Source organism: Danio rerio, chromosome 19 (assembly GCF_049306965.1).
Source record: "Danio rerio strain Tuebingen ecotype United States chromosome 19, GRCz12tu, whole genome shotgun sequence".
NCBI lineage: Eukaryota > Metazoa > Chordata > Actinopteri > Cypriniformes > Danionidae > Danio > Danio rerio.
The window spans coordinates 21720455-21739992 of NC_133194.1; positions in this window are offsets into that span (position 1 = coordinate 21720455).

Here is a 19538-nt window from a genome sequence, read left to right on the forward strand (position 1 = left end):
ATGACAATGGATACATTATTCTAGGCTGTCATTCGCAGAGATGAATTTAGAATGTAGTGTGTAGGCTAAGGCTAGAACAGTGACTTGTGTTATATTTGACTTCATGGCCTATTAATGATGTGATAACTGGTGAGAAGTTTTATTTTGCTTTGCATTGACTATTTAGACAACGACATTTCAGAGCTAACCAATCCAGTCCTCAATGGTGCACATATCACTGTTATCAGTATAGATTACATTAGCAGACAGTCTCAGGGTACTGGTTTTGTTTGAGGAAATCCCTCGAGGTCTTGCAACATTTAATTCACTCCTAGCTTGTCCTGAAGTAAGAATTTAGGGTTAAACAGAGATGTGGAATAATGCCAGTTTCTACTGTACTATCGGCTAACACACAACTCTTTCACTACACACAATCACATGTACAGTGAACCATCAGGATTTATAAACATTATTTTTATTTGTACTATGTATCTCAGTTCAAACTTAGTTTTGTGTCTTTGTTTTTCTTTCAGAAAGACAGTCACATCTTTATAAAATGTTGCATTTGTTATTAATTTATACAATTAAGCACATTCGCCTAGTTACATTTAAACATAATTTACTGTAATGCTGTTTAATTAAAGTGTTATTGTATATTTATTGTATAAATGTACAATTATTTAATGTTCAGTTAGATTATAGAAATTATAGATTTGTAACTATTTGCAATTAAATTCATTAATTATTTCCCAAATGATGTTTATAAGAGCAAGAAAATTTTCACAGTTTGTCTGACAATACAATTAAGGTCTAATAAAACATTTTTAAGGTCAATGTTATTAGCCACTTTGAGCTATGTTTTTTTCAATAGTCTTCAGAACAAACCATTGTTAAATAATAACTTGCCTGATTACCTGCCCAGTTAACCTAATTAACCTAGTTAACATTTAAAATGTAACTTTAAGCTGTAAAAAAACCCTGCTTTTATTCTAGCCAAAATAAAACTTTCTCCAGGAGAAAAATATTCTCAGGCATACTGTGAAAAATTTCCTTGCTCTGTTAAACATCATTTAGGAAATATTTTAAAAAGAAAAAAAAAATTAAAGGGGGTTTAATATTTTTGATTTCAACTGTGTGCATATACTGTATGTATATATACTTAGGTATGTATGTATGTATGTATGTATGTATGTACACACACACACAAACACTGCAAAAACATAATTTAAATCTAAGTCTTATTCTAATTTGCACATTTGAAAACGTTTTCCGGAGTTCATTAATACACAAACATAACATGATTTCTGATATTTCCCCCCCTGCGATCTATAAGAATAATTCAATTTATCAATTGAAAAAAACAATTCAATTAATATTTAAATCCATGGCACGTTTTACAATCTAGATTTTGTCAAAGCTTAGACGAAGCAAAGTGTAGAAGAACCTAAAAATTTTGTAGCTTTATTTGTGGGAACCAACACATGTGTTTATAGTTTTTTTTTAAAATAATAATGAAATATTATTCATTAATATTTATATTTATAATTATCTAAATATCAAATTTTTATGTTAAGCACTCAACAACAACTTTTCATAAAATATTACTATTGCACCATTATTAGATATTTTATTACACCTTAACTTTTCCATATGACTAGTTTTATATATTGGGTTTGCAAGTATTAAGTCAACACTCTTTGCTGTGTGTCCTACAGGGTCATTCTAGGGTCATTTGAAAAACAGATGGAAATCTCTTGGTTTTAGAAGAAAACTGAAAAGGTCAGATGGCGAATGGTCAGGAATGCCTCTCTAGTTATACAGCAGTTTCTGGTCACCAGAAACAGAAGGTTAAGCTAAGGAATGCCATCTGAAATAGTCTCTGCTCACTACAATATAGCACTGGTACTGTGAGGAAGAATGTCATTCATAATAGTTTCTCAACTTGTGCTTAAATATGTGAAACAAGGAGAAGGAATGAGAGAACGAGAGTGAGAATGAGAAAAAGAGGAAATATCCAGGAATGTGGTTTCCGCAGTATCATTCAACACTATCAGAGAGAGGTTGTCTTGGAAGAGTTTACAAAATAAGTATGTTACCAGGCCTGCTGCATGCTTGAGGGACTCCCTCTCCTCCACAGGGATCGAAACCACACATACTGAACATACTAGACACATACACATACACACACACACACACACACACACACACACACACACACACACACACAAGATAAATCAAAAGTTGCGCAAAACTATGTATTTTGTGGTTAAAAAAAAACTACAGTGCTGGTTAAAGGTCAAGAAACTTTTGTTAGTATTTTTTGCTAGCCAAGAATACATTTATATGATTGCAAAAAAGAAAAGATTTAAAGTATTAACAAAAATGGGAAATGATGCTATGATGATATTTTTAATTTTTCAACATCCACTACTCCAGCTGTCATAGACTTGTATTGTGGTTTTAGTGTGTTTTTGGTATCCTGACTCTTCCCCTCTGTTAATCATCATAGTTACCCTCATTAGTTGCAACTAGGGATGTAACGGTATCAGAATTTCACGGTACGGTAATACCTCGGTATGAATGTCACGGTACGGTATTTATTGAATCATTTACAGGAAAAAACAAAACTTATGAAAATACTCCAAAAAAAGTGCCAAAAGTGTCAATGACATACAAATTAGCCATCTACCTGTAAGCTTTGAAACAGGAACTTCAATTTTAATAATAAAAAAAATATTAAACCATGTAAAAAAATAAAGTTTCAATTTAGTATTGTTGAAAACTCATCACATTCAACATTTAATCACTCACTCACTTAGATAGAGATGGGTTTAAAGGAAAATTATCATATAAATATAATCTGGTAAAAGCTGGTATCTCTGGGCATTTACAATGTCCCCTGCAACAGAAAAAAACCCTCTCATTTGGGACTGAGGTTTCTGGGACAAGAGAGATATGACTTGGCCCAGGTTGACAGCAGTGGGTAACGTTGTGCATTGTCTTTCCCCCACTTGAGAGGACAAACCATGAGTAAGATAGAGGTCTCATGTCTGCATCAATCTGAACAGTGTGCTGACAACACCGCTATTCAGTACGCGCGCGACAACACAGCTGATAAGAACTCGCGCGACAACACCGCTATTCAGTACACGCGCGACAACACAGCTGTTAAGAACTCGCGCGACAACACCGCTATTCAGTACACCCGCTTTAGAGTTTTCCAGCTCTTTTTCATCCCCGCTTCTAGCAGCACATTCCATTTCCGCATTACTGGATCTGTAGCGACAACAGACCGCAAGGGATGATGGTCAAGCATGGGCTGATGGGAATTGTAGTTTTCGCTACCTCCCGTTCGCTTCATTCGCCTGAGCAAATTTTCTCAGAAGACATATAGTTTTACCGAGTCATGCGACTTCGGTAATGTCGAAAAAAATTAATATTGCGGTATGACGGTATTTACAATACCGTTACATGCCTAGTTGCAACAGTTGTTGATTGTCTTTACCCCCTTGATTCCTCCTTTCGCCCATTGCTTCTCCCCACTTTAAATCAAGGGTTATTATAATAACGAAAATTAACGAAAAACAAAAACTAAAATTTAAAAACGTTTTCGTTAACTGAAATAAAAACACACACACAAAAAAAGTTTTATTTTTAAAAAAAGGGTTCTCCAGAGTGCATTTTTAAGGCTTGGTTGTATTTATAAGATGCAAAGCAAAGTGTGCTTATGTTTCATTCGTTAAAAAAAATCATGTTGTTTTTTCATATATTCTACTTTGATTATATACAGCTACTCAGCTAACATGAAGCATCTCTGCTATAACATTACAGTGCATCTGGCCATGTCCCTTCGCTGCATGGGCTGTATGCTTGTAGCCTGAAGGGTTTATGACATTATTAACCCGTTGTATTTTTTTGTAGTCCCAAAACTTCGTTGGCTGTAGGCTTTGGTACTCTAACTCTGTAAAAGCCAATGTCTACCTTTGCATTGATCTTTGAGCATATTACATTCAGAGATGTTGTTTATGTTGACACTGCTACATTAGACATAAGCTAAAGTTTAAAACATTATATCTTAATGGACCACCCCTTTAAAACTAGAACTAACTGAAACTGTATTGTGTACTCACAAAACAAACTGAAACTAACTAAAAGTATATAATTAATTTTCGTCTTTGTAAATGTATGTAATACAAACTGTGAATGTTTTAGAACTAAATCTAATAACTTTGCGCTGCCATGTGTTTGACCTGTACGGCACCTCAGAGTCTGTAATCCTGATACCATTGGCCAGATTCAGCCGGTTCTCTTTCAGTCATCCTGTTGCTCCCACAACAAAAACAAATAGCTGGACATGACAGCAGCACAGTGACAACATTAAATTTATGATTAGGATTGCTGGCTACATTTTTTTGACATGTGTTGATATGTTGAGTCCAAACTTGGGAAGATCCGGTTCACGTTAAAGATCCGAACTTCCTATCAATACTGTGTATAACCTCAGAAGCAACCTTGCATACATAGTTTACTGAAGGCTGTTATCTTGTGGGCTGTTGTATTTGAATTTGAGGATGGGTAGATGGTAGTGGTAGAGGGTAGTGTTCATGCGTCAACAAAAAAAACAAAACACTAAAACTAAAACACTAAAACTAAAACTACCATTAAAACTAAGCAATTTCAAAATATAAAAATTAATAAAAACAAGTAAATCTACCTCTAAAACTATTCTAAACTAACTGAATTTGAAAACAAAAAGTCAAAATAAAATAAAAACTAAAACTGATGAAAAATCCCAAACTATTAATGCTTTGCTTTAAATGATGTCCTGCTTCAGTCAGTTGACTTATGTAACCTTTATATATGTGGATGTTTTTATGATTTGTTTATTCATGTTGGACTCATAAAATAATAATTTTGTTGCATACAGATTGTCTCATGGATTTTTACCGATGCCCCCACTTAACAAAAGCACTGTAATACTTGAAATCATTCTAATATTCTGATTAGTTACTCTATGATGACCAATTATTATTGGCTCAGTCACAATTAATGGTTAATATTATAAATGTTGAATACTTGGCGGCACGGTTGCACAGTGGTTAGCATTGTCGCCTCACAGCAAGAAGATCACTAGTTAGAGTGCTAGCTGGGTTAGTTGGCATTTCTGTGTGGAGTTTGCATGTACTCCCCATGTTCGTGTGGGTTTCCTCTGGGTGCTCCATTTTCCCCCAAAGTCCAAAGACATGAGGTATAAATGAATTGGGTAAACAAAATTGGTCGTAGTGCATGAATGCGAGTGTGCACAGGTGTTTCCCAGTACTGGGTTGTGGCTGGAAGGGCATTTGCTGCGTAAAACATATGCTGGAATACTTGGTGGTTCATTCCACTGTGGCGACCCCTGATAAATAAGGGACTAAGCCTAAGAAAAATTAATGAATGTTAAATACTTGTAACAATAAAGCACTCCATTTTAGTTGATAACTGGAAAGTTCAAGATAAGCTTTTTAAAATTGCAAAAAAATGTTTTACTGTCCCCTTTGATCAATAAAAAATCATCCTTATAACAAAACACTTAAAAACTTAATAAATAAAAAGTCTCAATATTTCCAAAGTTTTGATGCCAGGGGTGCCCAAACTCTTTTATATGGGGCTGTGTCCTGCAGAGTTTAGGTCCAACTTGCCTCAACGAACCTACCAGGAGATTTCTATCAGGCCTAGTGTGAGCTTGATTAGCCCAGGTGTTTCTGATTGGGGTTGAAACTAAACTGTGCAGGACACTGGCACTCCTGGACAAAATCTGGGCACACCTGATTTGTGCATTTAAAAATATATTAATACATTGAAAGAGCACATACATGAAAACACATTAAATATTTGATTAGGAGTAAAACATTTGCTTGAGAGCAAGAGACAGTCTTTCAGTATTTATGAAACCTATGAAGCACTGCGGCACTGACGCATAGCCCTTCGCCATGGCCGTCGCGGTCACTGACGTGCACCTCTCAAAAAATGTAACTACACGTCGCAACGACGCGTAGTGTAAGCTCTGTGATTGGTCGGCTTGGTAGCGCTGACGAGTCTGGGCGGGATCGAGAGCCGCACGAATGGCGCGAGCGATTGTTTACAAGTGTGTAGTACCCTGAAGGAGCTCCGGATGGAAAGTTTTGTTTTGTGTTTACCTCATAGTTAAAGTTGTTGCACGTCCGCCGGTTCCTGCCTCAAAATGAGCGAGTTTGAGCCACTTGTACATCCAGGAAGTGCTCAGGAAAAGCAAAAAAGCAGCGAAGAAACTTGACACAGAGGAACATTTACACCTCACTGCCCACTAGCGTTTTGGAAGTGTTAATGCAGACCGACAGAGACAGCGCGCAGAAGTATAAATGTACAGCCACGCGCGTTGCATGCGCCGTGGGTTACGCCGGTCACCTGACGCAGAACTATAAATCAGGCTTTAGTCCCTTTATTAATCTGCCAACATATTCAGCACATGTTTTACGCAGCGGATGCCCTTCCAGCTGCAACCCATCTCTGGGAAACATTTCTCCACACTTATACAGTGGACGTTTGTGCAGGGATGTGTAAACGTAACATTCTGTAGCGCATTTAGTGATCTTTCTATGTTTGTTCCTTCCTTCCTTCCATTGTTTGCTTATTTTGTCCTTCATTCATTCTTTTGTTCTTTCATTCCTTCCTTCCCTCATTCATTTGTTCCTTCCTTCCTTCCTTCCTTCCTTCATTCATTCTTTTGTTCCTTCCTTCCTTCCTTTGTTTAGTCTTTCTTTGAATCCTTCCTGTATTCATTTGGTCCTTCCTCCAGCAACATTTATCATTTTCTTATCCGGGACATACAGTCTAAAAAATCTTCTTAGATATTTTTAATGCTTTCAAGAGGTTACAAATACATGTATCGATCCAGCACTGAAATTGTACAAAATGGAAAGAAGTACACATTTGTAAAACTACTTAGTAAATTACAATTTCTAAAAAAAATACTCAAATACATTTAAGTATTTGCAGTTTGTTACTTAATACCACTGGGAACCTGTCGCACAAGCTTGCATGTCCAGTCAGTTGCATTTGCATGCATATGAATGGAGGTCTATGGGGAGAAAAGTGCAGTGTGACCACAGCTTTAATTTGAAGGACACCGGTCGTCCAGGAACAAGTGTGGTGATCCTTGATCTTTAGCATTCCAACACTCATCCACAAAAACTGTTTACATTAAAAGCGTAGAAATTTCTTTATATTATAGAATGTTGCATTATCCAATCAAATTTTTGCAAAATTAGTTACACCACTTATTGACATATTATGACACCCCTTCGAATCATTGAATTCGGGGATTCCGATTACTTCCATGGCCACTGGTGTAAAATCAAGCATGCAGAATGCTTCCATTAACATTTGTGAAAGAATGGATTACTCTCAGAAATTCACTAATAGGTTGGCACCTGTGTAAGACCAGCCCACTAATATCCCACTGTCAACTGTTATTTTTGCAGGGATAATAGCTACAGACTTCCAAACTTCATGTGGCCTTCAGATTAGCTCAATAACAGTGTGTAGAGAGCTTTATGGAATGTTTTTTTTTTTTTTTTTTTTTTATGGCTGAGCAGTGGCATCCGATCCTTACATCACTTAGTGCAAGACATCAAATATAGTGGTGTAATGCACACAAAAAAATCTGACAAATCACAACTTTTGGGGGGACTATGGAGTCGTCTCTTAGTTCCACTGAAAGGAGCTTTTGGGAGCCTCACACAGAACACATCTTTGCATCTCGAGATGTGGCAGTGCTGAGTTTTTCTGGTTGTCCACTGCTTAGAAACTGACATTGATGAGCAACGGCGTGTAAAAGATCTTTTAAGTTGACATGGTGTTTTCAGAAGACACAAGTGCCACATGTTTACATTAATAGAGAGGTAGAATATTAAAATGGAAAATGCATTCTGTGTGAATGAGCCCTTAATGCTTTAGCATATCACATTTGTGAGTGTCATGCTCCCAGCTTTGTGTGAAGAGTTTGTGTATGACCTCTTCCTGTTCCAACATGACTGCACACCAATGCACAAATCAAGATTCATAAAGACATGGATGAGGGAGTTTGGTGTGGAGCAACTTGACTGGCCTGACCTTGTGGAAAGCCTTACCAGAAGAGCTTAATCTGTCATAGCTGTGAAGAGTGGGCCAACTCCATATCAAAACTGATGGATTAAGATGGGGAAGTCATTAAAATTCATCTGCATACAAAGACAGATATCCCTAAGTCTTTTAACAATATACTGTATGCTTCAATTATTAAGTAAACTTAAAAAAAATTGTTGCTGTTGGTTTAAACACTGTAGAAAGTAAAGGTGCTTTAAATACCCCTTTTGAGTACTCAAGCAACTTTTTATTTTTTAAATACAGAGGTTCTGGAGTCACTGTTTCCTTACACCAAGACCCTGGAGCACTTTGAAAGTTATTAGAGGAGCTCAAATTCCGAAAAAAGGGTACTGTGAGATCCGCAAACTTATAAAATGGTGGATATCACTTCTAAAAGCAAGCACTTATGCCCTGTTTCCACTGAGGGGTATGGTAAAGTACAGTACAGTTAGGTACTCTTTTATGGCTGTTTCCACTTTTAAAAGGGACCTAAAAGCAAACCATACCGTACCATTTTTTGAGTACCATTTTCAAAGGGTACCTAGCACAACAAAAGTGTACCAAAAAGCAATGCTAGACGCGCAGCTGAACGTTATTGGTTTACAGCAATATATCACCAGTGCGTACACAAGCAGGAGAATGAAAATAAAGGAACCGCTATGTTTTAAATACACAGCCGAGACATTACAGCATGATAATATATACATAAAATAATGAGCCATGGTCGACCCGAGTTTAAACAAACCTTGTCTTCGTCTTGTTGAACAGCCATAAATCCAAGAAGAAGAGCAGAATCTACCCTGTGCCCCATAGTTGTTTACAAACCGTCTAAAGCTCAAGAGATTTCGCTTTCTTGAGTGAGCTCGCCGCACGTCTATATTTGAAATAACAAACTTCTTGAGCTGATGATAAAAACATGTGCGTGACTATTGAAAACAAAGCAGAAGCCCAACAAAACAAAAAAGCAAATGATGTTTTCAGCAACCTAAAACATTAACAAACTGCCATGTATAACTATTATGATCACCTTTTGGACTATTATGAACTCAGAATGACAGAATTACTCTTTAACAAGACGTTACATGTGCTGGTGAAGATTAAAGATACAGATGAGAGGTTTGTTCTGACTGTGGGCTATATGTTGCGTGTTGTAAGGTTAGTTTTGAACATGTATACACAAGTAAGTGTATAAAGCATTTGTTTTGTTAGAAGTGCTTCTCATATGATATGTTAACGACTCGTACAGCTTTACTTTGACATTTTACCCTTTTGGCAGAGGAAATGCAAGCCTGATAAAGGTGAACCAGACCGACCCGTTCCGTACTATACCACTCAGTGGAAACAGGCCGTAAAAGGAACCAAGAGTTTTTGTGACAATTAAATAAAAATTGAGATGCAATTTTATTTTATATTTACTTTGTTATTTGGGCTTTTATAATGATATAAAATTTGGTGGTTTTTTTGTGGCACTGAAAGTAAATACATATGGATTAGAGTCTAAATTAAAAAATAAAAACTTGATTGCAGTCAGAAACTGACTGGGAAATTCTGAAAAAATTATGAAAATGCAAAAGTGATTTTGCATACAAATGATCCAAAATAGTGAAAAAAGACAAACATATGCAAAGGTATGTACAATTTTATAAATATTATAGGGGACTTATTAAGTTTTGTCATTTAAAACCATAATAATAACAACTGTAGCAATAATAATAATACTAATAATTAAATAATACAAAAATACTTATAAAAAATGAGCTAAAGCAACATTACATTTATAATAATTAACAAGTTAACCTAATTCCTTCATGTTGTTCCAACACAGATCAATTATGTGGAACCCAACAAGAAAAGGGGGGTATTTTAAGCGTAACTTGAGTGTACAAATGTCTTTATATCCAGAGAGAGAGAGACAGAGAGAGAGAGAGAGAGAGAGAGAGAGAGAGAGAGAGAGAGAGGTTTCATTGTAAATACTATACACTTTGCAGATATACTGGCCTTTAGTGCATGGCTGAAGTAGTAACAGGTGCACCATACAATGTTTGCCTCTAGGTGTTTTATTTCAAATGGACATCCAAACAAAAAGGTCGTGGCTGAAATATGGTTAACATGTCATCTCTCTTCTTCTTTGTGACCACTCCCTCTCTCTCAGTATCTCTGTCTTTTCTCTCTCTCTTTCTCTTTGAGCATGAGAGAGGAAAGAGAAAAACAGCCTGTCGGACTGGTAGAGTGGGTCTCCTCATTCACAAAAAACTATTTATCTCACTATACAACATGCTTACTTTGGAAATGTATTTTTGCATGTTCTTGTGCTGGTGTGCACTTTTATATTATTGTGGTTATGTCCAAAGATGAAGGACTTTTGGATATATATATATATATAAAAATGTAATGAAATAAAAGTATGACCCCGTTCTTAATACAAAAAAGTTAAGCTTTTTGGATCATTTCAAATTATAAAAATAAATAAATAAAACAAACTCTTCATTCACTCTCCCTTGTGTGGTTTTAAACCTTTAATGGTTTCTTTTTCTGTTGAACACAAAATAAATATTTTAGAAGAATGCTGGTTTCTAGCACCATAGGAAAAAAATCATACAGAAGTCAAGGCAAGTAAGTAAAGGCAGGACTTTAATTTTTGGGTAAACTCACCCTGTTATAAGTGTTCCTGTTGCTAGAGCAGAAGTTTATTGCAGATAGTATCAATTTTAACTAAAAAAAAAAAAAAGAAAACAGAAGGATGTTTACCATTGTATAGAAAAGCAGAGGGAGGGAGGTCTGTATGTTTTTTACATTGTCCTGTAATGCCATTTCTATGAGAAGACGATTGTCATTTAAATTGCTGTCTCCACAAGAAAACACATAGCTTCTTGTTCAAAAACATTTGAGTTTAGAGGCACCACGTGAGTCAAAACATTCTAGACAGCTTTTTAGTAGAATTTTTTCTTACACAACTGTAAGATGATTATTATGTTGGTTTGTCAAAGTTCCGCCATTCCTGCTAAAAAAATCTATGTTGGGGGATTTTGAAAATCACTAAATTTTAACCATTAAATACAGTAAATTTTATTGGTCCCTAGTGTGGTTAGGTAGTGGTTTTAATGTGCCACCAGTGGACAGGACCAATACAGTTTCCATTAAAACCAATATAGTTTTCAATGTAAATATTAAAAACCATTACAAATTTTTTGGTAGCTTTAATGGTGTATATGCACATAAACTTTTCATTTCAGTCAGCCAGCCCCAGGTCTTCCGGTTAATTGTCATCCCATTTGACATTTAAGATCTGATTTCTTCAAATAAAAAACATGATCTGGCTGAGATACGCTATAAAGTGGGTCTCAGACCAGTCAAGAAGCACTGCATTAAATTACATTTTTCCACGCCATGTTTAAAATATGAAAAAAAAATTTTTACTTTACACTAGTCTGCGGCTAATGGCGACTTTTGCCTTTAAACAGTCTTTCAATTCTTTTTACGCTTTAACAACTAAATGGATGCTTAAGTCTATTTAACTGATTATATTTAAATTACATTACAAAATTGATGCTGTAAAAGTAACTGCATTAAATTGAAAATAGAGGTAATGCCTACCTACGTCATATATGACGTCACACGGGTTCCCGGTTGCAAAAAGAGACCGGTTGCAATAGCAAACATGTCTTGTTGTGCGGTAGGATGCAAAAAGCCAACCACAGACGTCTTTGGCTAAAAGGCAGCTGAATAGAGTAAGAACCTAATTAAAAATGCTCGACTGTGCACTTCTCATTTCATATCAGGTAAGTTCACGCTGTGCTGAATCATACACATTACTCGTTTTTGATTGCAGCAATGATTTCAGCAAAAACAGTTACATATGGTCAATTAAACTGCGGACACTGAATGCTTATGAAATGTAAACATGTAAGTTCACATACCCTGCCATTCAGGTGCAGTTCGCTATCAGAATGCAGTTGTTTTGCTTGTTGATGAATACCCAGACCTTGTATAGCTCTGTCTATTTTTCTTGTCTTTGGCTAGGTAGGACCTCAGTTTTTAACTCTACAAAGTTTTGAATCTGGTAATCATGGAACATTATTTCTTGCACATGACCACACAGAACAAAATTGTAGACATCAAAAGACTTGTAAGCCTTTAACTTATCTCTTGTAAAATCACGTGACGTTTCAATGAGTTGTATATTTCGGGTCGATTTTGTTTTATCCAATATAGGCCTTTAATGGGAACGCCGCTCACTTTAATGTTAATTTTGCGGAATAGCTGCTTATCACTGGGTGACAAGCTGTTATAATACGCTGAAAGCATATTGTAAAATAATCTATATATAAAATGTAATCAATATTACTTATCTTTAATCCAAAAAAAAAACCTCTGTACCGCATTGGATGTCATTCCCTCGCTGTAAATGCTAGCACTCCCAGTTTTTTTTCTGCAACCTCGCAGCTCTAGCATCCTGAATGTTTACAAACATGGTAATTCGTCTATAGTCACATAAAGCTCTCGGAAAGAAGTTAATTTTTGGCTGAAAAACACTAGCTGTGCATACAGCCCATTGGGGGGGGGGGGTTCAACAGGGATGTTATGTGTGTTATTACGAAAACAAGCAGCAGGTGGCACTGCTCCCATTTACTCGTACTCTGGACAAAAGAACAAACAATCTTGAAGCTTGTGTTTCTTTCGATTCTTATCAGCATTATTTAAAAAACAGATTTGTTGTAGTTTGTCTTGCATGCGTGTGTGTGTTATCTAAAAAGAGTAAAGAGATGAAAGCAACCATTTGGTTTATGGAACATTAAACCGACTACAGCTGCTTGCATTCCTCTCTCTTTTTCACTCTCTCGGTTTTACTCTCCTCTTTCACATCTTGGTGTAAAGGTTTTAATTTTTTCCAGATGTAACCCTTTTCTCTTGTAACATTCAGGAGAACAACTGATAGGCTACTTTTCTCCAGACCATCTGTAACTGACCACGGTTTTGGTTTGTTTCTTCTACGCCTTACAAAAGTTCGAGTATTTGCGTAAAACAGAAACAGCAGTAAAGCATTTAATACAGTCACTAAACATGACATTGAATCACTGTGACCAGTAGCTGCTGTTGTTGACAAGAAGTGTGTCGTCAGTACTTCTCACAGCCACTGCGACCTGAGAAGTGTACGTTCAAGTAAACATGTTTCTAGCTGCCTTTTCCCCATTTAAAATTGAAATGTTTTGTTATAGGCTACAAATAATACCGTCAAAATACAATTCGAACATTAATAATACAATAGTCTTGACCAATTAATTATGGTTAAACTAAAACTGAAAGCATACTACAAATAAAAAGAAAATTAAGCTTATTGCGAAACTGGGTTTGCTCTACAAATCATAACTGTGGTTATATAAATAGTAATAAATGTGGCCAAAAAATAGTTGATACACTTTTACCATGATAAATTGAGTAATTGATTTATAAAGGCATAAATAAATGGCAGAACTGTATGCATTTAGGCATGTAGACATGATCAAGACAGTTTAACAACAAGACAGTGCACATCAGAATGGGGAAGAAAGGTGATTTAAGTGAATGAGGCATGATTGTTGATGCCAGACAGGCTGGTCTGAGTATTTAAAAAGAACTGCTGATCTACTGGGACTTTCACGCACAACTATCTAGGGTTTACAGAGAATGGTCCGAAAAAGAGAAAATATCCAGTGAGCGGCAGTTCTGTGGGCGCAAACGCCTTGTTGATGCCAGAGGTCAGAGGAGAATGGCCAGACTGGTTCGACCTAATAGAAAGGCAACAATAAGTCATATAACCACTCGTTACAACCAAGGTATGCAGAAGAGCATCTCTAAACGCACACCACATCAAACCTTAAGCAGAAGACCATACCGGGTGCAACTGCTGTAAGAACAGGAAACTGAAGTTACATTTCGCACAAGCTCACCAAATTTGACAACAGACGATTGAAAACTCATCAGACCAGGCAACGTTTCCTAGTCTGATGAATCTTGATTTCTGCTGCAGCATTCGGGTGGTTGAGTCAGAATTTGGCATCAACAACTTGAAAGCATGAATTCATCCTGCCTTCTATTAAAGGCTCATGCTGGTGGTGGTGGTGTAATGGTGTGGGGGACATTTTCTTGATACACTTTGGGCCCATTAGTACCAATTGAGCATTGTGGCAATGCCACAGTCTACCTAAGTATTGTTGCTAACCATGTCCATTCATTTATGAACTCATCTTCTGATGGCTACTTCCAGCAGGATAACACACCATGTCATAAAGCATGAATCTCATATGGGTTTCTTGAACATGACAATGAGTTCATTGTTTTCAAATGGCCTTCACAGTCACCAGATCTCAATCCAATAGAGCACCTTTGGGATGTAGTAGAACGGGAGATTTGCATCATGGATGTGGAGCCAACAAATCTGCTGCCATGTCAATATGAATCAAAATCTTTGAGGAATATTTCCAGTATCTTGTGTTGAATCTATGTCAAGAAGGATTAAGGCAGTTCTGAAGGCAAAAGCAGATCCAACACGTTACTAGTAGGTGTACTTAATAAAGTGACCGGTTAGCATATATAAAATGTTATAATTAGCACAAAATATGCCGTTACTGTCTTTTCTGAAATTTTAAGGGGTAAGTTTATATCCAAATAAAAATTCTGTCTTCATTTACTCTCCCTTATGTTGTTTCAATCTCTTCTTTGGAACACAAATTAGGATATTTTAAATCAAGAAGATTTGATTAATCTGGAAGATTTCTTACCTTTTACTAAACATTTATTCTCACTCAAAAGAAGATCAAAAACCAAATAAATAAATTAAATCAAAATAAAATAAGTTAAATACCCACATGACCCAGTAGGTTTAATCCAATATTTAATTATGACTTTTATTCGCATATAAAAATTGATCGAAGATCATAAGCAGAAGCTTCACAATGGCAATAAACTTCATTCACGTAGGAGATTAAAAGGTCTGTCATGAAATGCAAAAAATAACTTTATTGATTCTAATATATCATGCAAGCACAGTTGAGCTTAGATGATCTGTAAACTGAACATTGTCCTCATTGAAAAATGAGACTGTCATCATTACACCATTTGTATGGATCATAGTACTTCGCACACTAAAAATGTCTTTTTTTATTCATTCTTTTCATTCCAAATATGTATGACATGTTGGTAAAGCACACATTAAAATAGAATGAAAGTTAGTGTGTTCACTTACTTTCATTGTATTGTCAAAAAGCTCTTTATAATGTTTTTCTTTGTCATACAGGTTTGGAACAGTATGGAATTTATTTTCACATTTGAATAATGCTCAGTGTGCACTCGCGTTATAGTGACACAAGTCCACTCTAGATTGTTTTATCACCTCAGAGAGTCGTCAAAGGCACTAAGATTTGTGCCTTTTTTTTCCACATATGTACACACACTCATACTGTGTAAAGGGAAGAGGAGAGTTAAAGTCTGTGCAGCAGATCTAGGTTAAAGAACTTAATGACCCAACCAGCTGCTGCTCATGTCAACCCCTCAAATCTCTCTTTTCCTCTTCTCCCCCTTTTTCTCTTGTTCTCACGAATACCGATACAAAGATATACACAGTTGCAAGAGCTACAACTCCTGCAGACAGAGAGGAATGTAAAATAATTCACGCTTTCGTTTATCACAGAGGAAAAAGAGAGAGTGTATTATATGTCCTATTTCAGAGTCAGATAAGGTTTGACAGTTTATCACTTTGTATTTGTTTGGTTTGGGTGAATGAATCATAGTAAATGAGTTATGCATTGTTGAAAGCTGTTGTCCATCAATAAAGCAGCATGTGTTTCCAATAGGCACCTCCTTGCTTTCTCGGAGAGGGTAATTGTTACTAAGAGACATGCCCCCATGAGAGAGAGACTGGGAGAGATGTGTTTGTGTGTGTTTTCGTGGGCTACAGTTACACTATATGCCATGAAACATTAAGAGATGCAGCAAAGATGGCTTCAGAAGTTTTTTTTTCAATCCAACAATTTGTATAGTTTGGGAAAGAATAGTTTATAGTTATTAAAAACTGAAATGTTAGTGAATCACATTGCGCATTAGGTTGTCACAAACTTTTTCCTGCAACATTTGGAGAACATTAGAAGAAAAAAACATTCCTGGAACATTAGAAATTTGTTTAGATTAGAAATAAGCAAATGGAAGCACACAGCATTAAAAAAATATTCTGAGTTTGAATTTTTTGTTCTATACACCAACACTATGGATTGGACAAGATGTGCTTTAACTGCAGACTGTCAGCTTTAATTTGAGGGTATTTACATTCAGTCAGGTGAATGCTGTAGGAATTACAACAGTTTGGATAGGTGCCTCCACTTGTTATGGGTCCAAAAGTAATTGGACAGAATAATAATCATGAATCAAACTTTCACTTTTTAATACTTGGTTGCAAATCCTTTGCAGTCAATTATAACCTGAAGTCTAGAACACATAGAGCTCACCAGACGCTGTTTCATTCCTGGTGGTGCTCTGCCAGGCCTTTACAGCAACTGTCTTCAGTTGCTGCTTGTTCTTGGGGCATTTTCCCTTCAGTTTTGTCTTCAGCAAGTGAAATGCAAGCTCAATCAGATTCAGGTCAGGTGATTGACTTGGCCATTCCACAACATTCCACTTCTTTCCCTTCAAAAACTCTTTGGTTGCTTTGCAGTATGCTTTGGGTCATTCTCCATCTGCACTGTCAAGCGCTGTCCTATGAGTTCTGAAGTATTTAGCTGAACATGAGCAGAAATTATTGCCTGAAACACTTCAGAATTCATCCTGCTGCTTTTGTCAACAGTCACATCATCAATAAATACAAGAGAACTAGTTCCATTAACAGCCATACATGCCCACGTCATGACACTATCACCATGCTTCACTGCTTATAGGATCATGAGAAGTTCCCATGTTTTCCATACTCTTCTCTTCCCATCGGTCTTGTACAAGTTGATCTTGATCTCATTTGTCCATATGTTGCTCCAACACTGTAAAGGCTTTTTTAGAACTTTAATCTAGCCTTTCTGTTTTTGAGGCTTACCAATGGTTTACATCTTGTGATGAACCCTCTGTATTTACTCTGGTGTAGTCTTCTCTTGATTGTTGACTTTGACGCACCTTCTGGAGAGTGTTCTTGATCTGGCCAACTATTGTGAAGGGTGTTTTCTTTACGAGGGAAAGAATTCTTCAGTCGTCCACCACAATTGTTTTCTGTGGTCTTCATGGTCTTTTGGTGTTGCTGGGCTCACTGGTGTGTTTCTCCTTTTAAAGAATGTTCCAAACAGTTGTTTTGGCCACGTCTAATGTTTTTGCCATCTCTCTGATGAGTTTGTTTTGTTTTTAAAGCCTTATGATGGCTTGACTGGTAGTGACAGCTCTGTGGATCTCATCTTGAGAGTTCACAGCAACAGATTCCAAATGCAAATAGCACACTTGAACTCTTGAACTTTTATCTGCTCATTGAAATTGGGATAATGAAGGAATAACACACACTTAGCAATGGAACAGCTTACAAGCCAGTTGTCCAATTACTTTTAAACCCTTAACAAGTAGGAGGCACATTTGCAAACTGTTGTAATTCAGGTTGTTCACCCGATTTGGATGCAAATACCTTTCATTTTATATCAAATCGATTGTGTTGGTATATAGAGCCAAAAATATTAGAATTGTGCCAATGACCAAATCGTCACCTTAGAATTATAAGGTTCTATTTGACATTTTTGTCAAAATTATTTATTATTATAAATATGTCAAAGTTATTGACATATTTATTTACATTATGGGATTTTTTAATAAGTTGTTTACATTTTAAAACTTTTTATTAAAAAAAAAAAACTGTTACACAGTTTGCCATGGAATGCAAAAACCTTAAAGCCCAATATCTTGAATTCATTCAGAACGCAGATAGAACCTTATAATTTTAAGGTAATGAAATATTTATGGACGTAACTGTATAATGAATATCTAAATAGAGAAATACCTATAATTTCCAACATTTTGAGGGTGCTTCTTAATTATATTCTGAGTTTTCTTAACAGAAGTTCAAGAGAAGCTTGAGAATAATTTTTCATGAGTCACTTATACTCTGCAACACTGTACAACAAACGGAAAGTGCCCTATTATGGCTTTTCGAAAATCTTTTCTGCAGTGTGTAACATCTGTAAGTAAAGAATGCTGAGATTTAAATCTGAAATGTACCATGAATAAAGTTCTTTACAAGAAAGAGTCTTCCCAGAGTCATTAATTTGAATCACTATTCAAACAGATCTTTAGCTGTTTTTTTGTGATGTCAGAATGAAACATTTCATGGCCACTTGTTGGACATGCAGACCCATGAAAACTTGAAACCCCCTTGCTGAATCATTGAATCTTATTTTTGCTTGTGGGGGATGGACTGTATTATGATGCAAATATGCTTTGTTCTGCACTATAAAGAATACTATAATATTTTTTTTACTGCTTAAAGATGATGCTGTGAGAAATCAGTGGTTCAAGTTATTATCCCGAACACCAGCACAGCATAGCCCAAACTTGGTGCTGTGTTACCTTCATTCTACTGACGACTGCTACTGCATTACTCTACAATGCAGGATTCGTCAGCCATTTGTATTAAAGGAAGGACCAATTCTATAGATGTGCATGGATTTTTGTCATACCTTGATAGTTTATTTGGACTAGTTTCATGTTCATCCAAATCACAACTTATATGTGTGAGTAAAATGGTTGCTTTCATGTTCTCTGTCGGATGCAAAATATGTTAACTGGCTAAAGTGGCTTTTACACTAGACACGAAAAGCGCTGTGCTATGAAACTCATTAGTTTTCCATTTAAGGTTTCAGGCTTGCTGACCAAAACACACCTCCTATGAGCCTGCTTGTGCCCTGAGGTCAAAGTTCAAAATAGTTCAGCTTTTGCTACTTTGACGATTAATACTAAAAGTAGGTTCTTGTAATTATGTTGAGTTGTGATGACAAATAGACTAATATTGGTGTTTAAACTGCTGTAATTTATCATCACATTCATGGATTGGGCTCACAACAACATGTTCTGCACAATGGCTGTTTGTTTCTTCAACAAACTTCTTAAAAGCTGTGATGTGCATTCTGTTTCTTACACGCAGTAGACCAATCTCTGCAGAATAGCTTTAAGCAAAGGAGGAGTCTGGAAAAATGAATCGCTGAAGAAATCAGAAGCAAGGCATTTGGTATAAATAGGTAAAAAAATAAACGCATATTATAAGACAATAAATCAGTTTTTACCTTGCATATCAGCCTGTTTTTGGGGACTCCCAAAACCAAAATACAACCTTTTATAATGCATAATAGGCTCACTTTAAATTAATTATTTGAAAAGGATTCTAATCAAATTAAAGAATGTTTACAGATACCTCCCAGATCCTGCTG